Genomic DNA, 8,425 nt, shown 5'->3' with positions numbered 1-8,425 from the left:
TCTATTATCCATATTCACGTTTTTGTTGCTGGTCTCACTCATCAAACACTGCAGGTTTTACACAACCGCACCCTGACTGATTACTGCACACAAACCATAAACATTCACACATAGTAACTACAATGCTGGACCTTCTGAATCTGTTGGGTTTGGTCTGTTGGAACTCATCTTGGTTGTGTGTGTGTGTGTGTGTGTGTGTGTGTGTGTGTGTGTGTGTGTGTGTGTGTGTGTGTGTGTGTGTGTGTGTCTGTGTCTCTCTGTGTGTGTGTGTGTAGACGTTAGGCTTGGGCGGTATTACGGTAATACCGTATACTGCAGGTATTTAAAAATAGCAACGGTATCAGTTTCAATACCGTCATGAAAAAATGCAATGCACTTATACAGGAGATAAGGATTAAATATTAAATAAAAGTAATTTAATGTCAAAAATTAATTATATGTCCAGTAGCACAGTTTATTAACTTGATTAGTTTCAAAAAGACGGTCGGTTTTTACCGTTATGCCCGTTTATCACCAATAAACACAGTAGATGAGGGTGAGTGACTGAGCTGCGGCGGGTGGGGTGGGGGGTCCGCGGCGTGGAGCGGTGCGGGACTCTGACTGCAGCGGGGACTGTCATGTCTCTGCTCCGTGACAGTGAGACTGACCGCCGGTGAGCCTGTGGGACGGTCCCGCTAATCGTTGAAAACACCAGTGATACGTCTCCAAACCAGAAACGTCTGGAAAAAGTCGCTCTTGACAAGAAAAAAAAAAAAAAAGGGGGCCGGACCTGCCGTGCGTGTAAAAAAAAAAGAAAAGAACTGACAGCGAGTGCGTGTCATGACTTCCTGTATCTGGCCCTTCAAAATAAAAGCCCTATAGCCTTTCATATACAGTTCGGTCATATTGATTTTGACTTAATTTTGACAAGACAGGGCTCCAAATGTTTTTTTTTTTTTCCTGCGACCAATCGACCAATGAGATGTTGGTCTGCTAATGTTCAGCCCTAGTATTCAGTTTCTGAATGGTGAAGACACAAGCCAGTGTTTGGTAATGACACTTACGTCATCATTTGTAATTAGTCACGGTAATACCGTATACCGTGGTAAAATGTGGAGGAAGTTTGACGGTATCAAAATTTGGATACCGCCCAAGCCTAGTAGACGTGCAGCGTGCAGCAGAGGATTCAGCTTCTCCTCCAGAGGAACGAGGAGAAATCAGCCGAAGTCTCCGAGTTGTTGGAAACCGTCGATTCACTAAGAAAAGAAATCTCCAGACGAGCTGAAGGATACGCACTCTGTACTTCATAACTACTGCTCTGTACTTCATAACTACTGCAGAGTAGAGTACTATATACTGATACTGCAGTACATCTGACTTTAGTCTGTTCTTTACAAACTGTGTCTAATGTCAAACCTGATTAAAAACTATTTCTGAATCAAATGTTGAGTTTGTTTTAAGGTTCATGATCATCATTGTACTACTACTACTACTACTACTACTACTACTAATAATAATAATAATAATAATAATAATAATAATAATAATAATACAGTAATAATAGAGACATTGCAGCAGCTGCACCGTGTGGTGAATAGATGTTATTGATCTAAACTGACGGTTGTTTTCTCTACAACACGTGGCTTCATTTCACTGGTCACATGAAAAACAGTTCAGAGTCTAAATGAGTCTAGAACATAAAACCATGAACACCATGTAGTATTTACCATGTAGTGTTTATTTACAGACTGTAGCTACTTCATCTTCCTTGTTTTTATGTGTTTATAACAGTATATTATGATGTATATATGATGTATGTATATGATGTGTGTCTTTTGACCGTATAGACGTTACTCTACATGTGAATAACAGTTGTTTCCTCTTACTGTAAAATACAGTTTTTATTCCAGTTTTAAACAGTTTTATTCTGTATCTAGACAATAAACTGGTCCAGTAACCATAGTAACCATAGTAACTATAGCGATGAAGCTCTGGACTCAGACTGAGAGGAGACACGGTGCATTCTGGGTAAACTGACTGTTGATGTGAGGAAGGAGTTTAGTTTAGAGAAGAAGCTTCTGAACTGTTTCACCAGAGAGAAACGAGTCGAACCAACGGAGAGAAACTGCAACCAGATCGACTCTCGACTCTCGACCCTAACCCTCAGTTTTGGAGTCGAAGTTCAACAGAAGTTCAGTTTCTTGCCAACAGAGGGTGCTGCTGCCTCCAGACCATAATACCTTATATATATATACCTAATATAATAGTATAATATATATATACAGTATATAGCTAATATTACTGCTGTCTGTTGGCCAGAACACAGTCAATAAGATAAACCAACCAACATGGAGGAGGAGGAGGAGGAGGAGAAGCTGCAGTGTGACAGAGTCTTTGAATGATTGACTTATAGAAAACTTTATTGACTGATAGAAAACTTTATTGACTGATAGAAAACTTTATTGAACAACATTACAACAAGTGTTCAAAAGGATTAAAAACACAATAAAGCCCAGAGGTTTGTTTCCTGTGTCCTGTTTGCTGGTCGACACTAGTTCACATGGATTTAAAACAAGGACCTTTGACCTCTGACCTCCAGCTGAACAGGAGAACAGGAAACCTTGGTTGGGTTATTATGGTCTGGCCACTGGCTGGTTTCATCATGTTTATCTGATAAAAGACTGAACTCAGTTTCATCTGATTTTATCTAAATGTTCTGGTCTGGTCGTCAGGGGCGACCACCTCCCTCTGGTGGTTAAAACCATCCAGATGTTGGTCGTCAGGGGCGACCACCTCCGTCGACCCTCTGGCGTCTCTGATTGTTTGTTTGTGTATTAATGTTGTTTACACTCATCTGGTCTGTCAACACTCTTGTTGTCAATAAAGTTTAAACAGTTTGATCAGAGAAACTTTTTATTTCTTAATTTACATCAAAATCAAACGAGTAGAAAAGATACAACATTCTTCTAGAAAACAAACAAACAGCCGTCGTCATGGCGTCGTCGTGGCGTCGTCGTGGCGTCGTCGTGGCGACTAGCGGGCGAGGAGGCGGTGGCGACTGGTCTGATCCACCAGACGATGGAACTCGTCCAGTTTGTCTCGAACTTTGTTGTAAACCTGAAACACAGAGAGAGAGATCGCAGGTTCAAGTCCCTCAGGAGGCTAAGGGCTTTTATTGTGAAAAACACAACTGTGTGTGTACAGTGGGTACTAGTTTCATTTGGACGTTTCCCTCACGTAACGCGTGATTCACGCGTTGCGTGAAATTGTAGGTCACATTGTAGCCACTAGGTGGAAGCATCGTACTGAGATGCAGCTCAAAAGATTTTGGGGTAATTCCACGTTTGACCACAACGTAGCTGCAATGGAGAGTGAACTGCTCTACAATCTCATAGTTTCAAAGAAAACGGATTGATTGATTTTTCCTTAACGAAATGAAACGAAAAAAATATAGGCCTATTACTATATTGTTGCAACTTTAGAAAAAAATAATGCAGGGGGGAAAGGGCTTACAAACATGGACCAAAACGGCTCAGTAATACGCACAAAAATCCAAAAGAAACGAAAATGAACTAAAAAAAACAACTAAACATCATGAAGTGGTCTCAATCTGTGCTTTACGCATGCCTCTGTGCATCTGGCACATGTGTCTTGGAGTTCTGAATGGAGGCTGTATGTTCAGCTCCCCTTACATGTGAAATTTATTACATGAAACACAACGAAATTTCTTCACTTAGACTATGAACTGAAAAGTGTGAGGAGAGCTACTGTAGGAACTGGTTTTTCTCTTCAAAGCAAACAGCTGTGTGAAGGGTTAGGTCAATGCGGAGTGAAGTATTCACAAACACACCCATTGGTCAGAGATAAAGAGGATGTTAATGTGTCGCTAATGTGTTACATTGTGTCCAGCTGTCGTCACAGCAATACAAGCACACCTATTGGTCATTGCTAATATGTCTATTAAACTCATTACTTTCAATAGAGCCGAGAAGGTGGAATATAGTAAAAAAAAATTCATTCTAGTTTTAGAGGTTGCATTTAAAAATATATATATAAAAAATAAAGTTATAACTTTACATCACCAATAATACAGTATAGTTTTTCAATGAGACAAATGTAACGACGGCACCTATTATACGTCTCTCTGGTTTTATCATCATTCATCTTATGAACGTGTGTGTAGTTGTATTCTACTCATGGTGTGTGTGTGTAGTTGTATTCTACTCATGGTGTGTGTGTAGCTTGCGGCAGCAACAGTTTCTCTATTATATAATCTGTCTATTTTCTATAGTTTGTGAACTGATGTTTGTTTCCAGCCTTAACCTCTTCATGCAGAGGCCATTTTTGGCAATTTTCGCCTGTTTTTGTATCACTGCAATTAAAGCTTTTTATTTACAGAAGTACTAATCCCACAACTATGGTTAATGGCTTAAATGAAAGAAAACCTTTGTCCCTTTACATCTATATCTATAAAATATTGAATTGAGTCATTCCATAAAAAAATGGGCTTCTGAAATTACAATTTTTTTTTGAAAAAAAAAAAAACGAGTTTGAAATTTTTGGTGAAAAGGTGATATATCAAAATCCTAATTATAAAACAGGTTGAATTTTACATATATGGTTCACACACTCCCTGTCCACATGTGTACCAAATTTTAGGTTGATATGTAAAACTACTGAGGCACTATAGAGTTTTTCCAAACAGTGTCCCTTGGCGATGTACAGCGTGCAAAAACTGTCCAAAATTGTCCAATTTGGCTAAAATGCACACTGCAAGATTTTAGTGAGATTTTTTTTTTTCCCAACAGATAACTTACTGGGGCCAATCACATACTTGATGGCTTTTAGGAACACCAGTTACATAAGTAAAATGCCATTTGAAAATTTAATTTATGGGGATGAATATTTAGTGTCCAAAACCCATCAAAACATGAATTTACCTATTTTCGCCTGTATTATATTGTTATTTTCCTTTAAAACTCCAGAAGTAAACATCCCACAACCATCAGTGATGGCTTAAATTAACAAGGACATTTGAAATAGTTCATTTTGTCTTTTATTATTATTTTAATTAAACTTGGGGCAGTAAAAACACACTTTTTGTGGATACTTGTATTGCTACTTGTTGACACTAGGGGGAGAGGGAACCACAGGAACCAGCTGGGTGCAGGCTTAAGCTTTGCCCAATCAGGGATCATTATACATCAGGTCCCACCTTAGAGTCTCTGCTATTGGACCAAAAAGTTTTCACCCCCGTGACTTTGATTGACAGGCGACGAGAGATGCGCAAAGCGGGTGCGCAGTCTGACGGATAATAGCTCATAGCATTAGCACTGCGGGTAAACGTAACCATTAACGGATTATCTGGTCACGATGGATTAAATCACCCATGCCTGTTTTGTCGAGCACATCTTCAGCTTTAACAAGAGGGTAAGCTTGTAATTTTATTCAGTGTTTTAGTGGGTCTATCATTGACAAATGTCCGTCTTTTTCGGCACTCGAAAATGACTTCCGGGTTTGTGTGTGTTGAGTGAGCAGGCTTGTTTAAAACTTTGATGGGGTAAAAACTGCATTTTTGTGCTTTGCTTTTGTTTATATGACAGTTTATGATTTTTTGGTGGTGAAAGAAGAGGTGTACAGATGGTACATATATGTTTAAATCACCTTCGTTGTCACATTTTCAGTGACTGTGAAAAAACCGTAGCACCTAGAAACTTCATTTTTTTTCTACATGTTGCCGAAGGTGTCCTTAAAAGGTCTGTGGTGGAGTTTTCATTACAGCGTGCATACTTTTCGTTGTATTAAGGACGCCGTTCATGTGTTATTGATTTGGGACGCCGGCGTCCCAACCACTAGGGGGCCTGCGTGAACAGGTTAAACCTAACTTAAACCCTTAACCCTTGTGTCTGATAAGGACAAAAGTGTCCTTTTGCATTTTTCAACTCTTGATTGTCTTGCAGTGGTTAGAGTTATTGCCATCAAATTTGGTAAACGATCATTTATTACAAAAAAAAAAAAAAAAAATTGGAACGATACACCCAACTACCCTAACTAAAAAAAGTTACACTCTTACCACTTGAGGACAAAAGTGTCCACGGACAAAACGCCATAAAAATAGTAGTCTAGTGTCTAGGGGTTAAAAGTCTGAAATTAATTGAATATTTAAGTCTGAAATTAATTGAATATTTGGTATGGATCATCAGAAGAGAAGTAGAATAGAAGATCTATGCAAAAAAAACTGTAAAAAAATATTCATATATACTATTTTTATGGCGTTATTTCCGTGGACACTTTTGTCCTCAGTTGGTGCCAGTGTAACAAAAAATTAGGAAGTGGGATTACAAAAAAACTAAAAATCCATTCAAATCAAGTGTGTTACTAATCAATGACATGTCCAAGCCTGGTAAAATCCCCACCCAACATATCCAGTTTGCATTCAGTATTTTGAAAATACCCCCCTTTTTGTGTGCGTTTTTAGCCATTTTTTTTCATAGGACCCTATGTACTGGCATTTAAGGGGTTAAAAGTCTGAAATTAATTGAAATTTTAGTATGGATCAATAGAGGAGAAGTAGACTAGAAGATCTATGCAAAAAAAACTGGAAAAAAATATTAAGGTATACTATTTTTTATGGCGTTTTGTCCGTGGACTCAGTTGGTGCCAGTGTAACAAAATGTATCCCAAGTTCAAGGGTTAAACATGGGTTAGGACTTTAGCCACTTTCATTTTTTGGGGAAATGAACCAGTTTGAAATGATAAATTACAAATGTAAGTTAATGGCTTTAAAATTCCCCCAATCACCTTTTTGACTAGTGACATATTAATATCATTAAAGTCAGTGGATTCTTTGTTCTTACACTTTCTAACAATATTCAAAATGTCATTTTCATCCACTGCTGCAGAAACAACGAGCAATGATTCCTCTCTACTAAATGTTCATCATATGGACCTGAGTCAGGGATTTTCCTTGCAAGGTCATTTACAGACAAAGAACTCATTGAAGCTGTTTGCCACCTCTTTCATGTTATCATTTTCAGTATCCTTATCAAAGAAATACTTAGGCAGACTATTGTGCTTAGATCCCCTTCTTATTATATTGTTTAATATTTTCCATATTCCTTTAATGTTATTTTTATTATCATCTAATGTCCTCTTATAGTAATCCGTCTTACTCGCCCTTATAATATCAGTTATATGGTCTGGGCTGTGACAAGTCTCACTAAAAGAGGGGATTCACTTTTTTTTAATAACATGGATATTGAATTCTGCATTTTGATTACTTTCTTATTAATTACTCACTGATTCTGCATTTAGGGTCTTTTATTTCTGTATAACAGACCGTTGCTAAGTAAAACGGGCCGTTGCTAGGGACGCCGCTCTGATCAGCGGAGCAGGGCAGAAGAACTATCAAGGATTTTTACCTTGTGTTTCATTTTTACCAGCTTCAGACTAATTGTGATGTTAGAAAAATGACTTGTAGCTTGTTAGAGGGAGAGTGGAGGCTCTCTGCCTCCCTCACCGCTGCTGGAACCAAACCTGCGATCAGAGCGGACAGAGCGGACGGGCCAGCGCAGTGTCACAGCTGTGACCAGCTAACCCTAACCCTATTCTTTTGCAAAAAATAATCACTCTGTGATAGATCACCATTAAAAGAAGTCAAATAAATGTCACTTGATGATTTCCAGTACAAACAACGTATTAATCATTTAAATAATTATGAACATAAGTCGCCACTTTACAATAACCATCTGAGTAATGTTTATAGGTGGTTTATAAACCAAATATTAACCATTTACAAAGTGCCACTGATACACATTTTAATCTTTATAGATGTTTTACAACCAACATTTAAACCTTACATTGAATAAATAGTCCATTAATAATTAATAAACATTATTAATCATAATTTAAGTGCTTGTTAATGGTAAATTAACTATTAACTTACATAAATAAACTACCTATTTGCCAATTATAAATTATGGTTAAACATTAATAACTTATCTATTTACCATTTATAATTGGTTTACATGCTGTTTATAAATGATGATTAAACATTAGTAAACGATCTGTTTACCATTTATAAACAATGGTTATTGTAAAGTGTTACCCAGTTTTATTCTGTATCTAGACAATAAACTGGTCCAGTAACCATAATAACCATAGTAACTATAGCGATGAAGCTCTGGACTCAGACTGAGAGGAGACACGGTGCATTCTGGGTAAACTGACTGTTGATGTGAGGAAGGAGTTCAGTTTAGAGAAGAAGCTTCTGGACTGTTTCACCAGAGTTAAACTCAGAGTTTAGAGAAACGAGTCGAACCAACGGAGAGAAACTGCAACGAGATCGACTCTCAACTCTCGACCCTAACCCTCAGTTTGGAGTCGAAGTTCAACAGAAGTTCAGTTTCTTGCCAACAGAGGGTGCTGCTGCCTCCAGACCATAATA

This window comes from Trachurus trachurus (assembly GCF_905171665.1).
Source record: "Trachurus trachurus genome assembly, chromosome: 6".
Classification (NCBI taxonomy): domain Eukaryota; kingdom Metazoa; phylum Chordata; class Actinopteri; order Carangiformes; family Carangidae; genus Trachurus; species Trachurus trachurus.
This window is presented reverse-complemented; position numbering follows the sequence as displayed.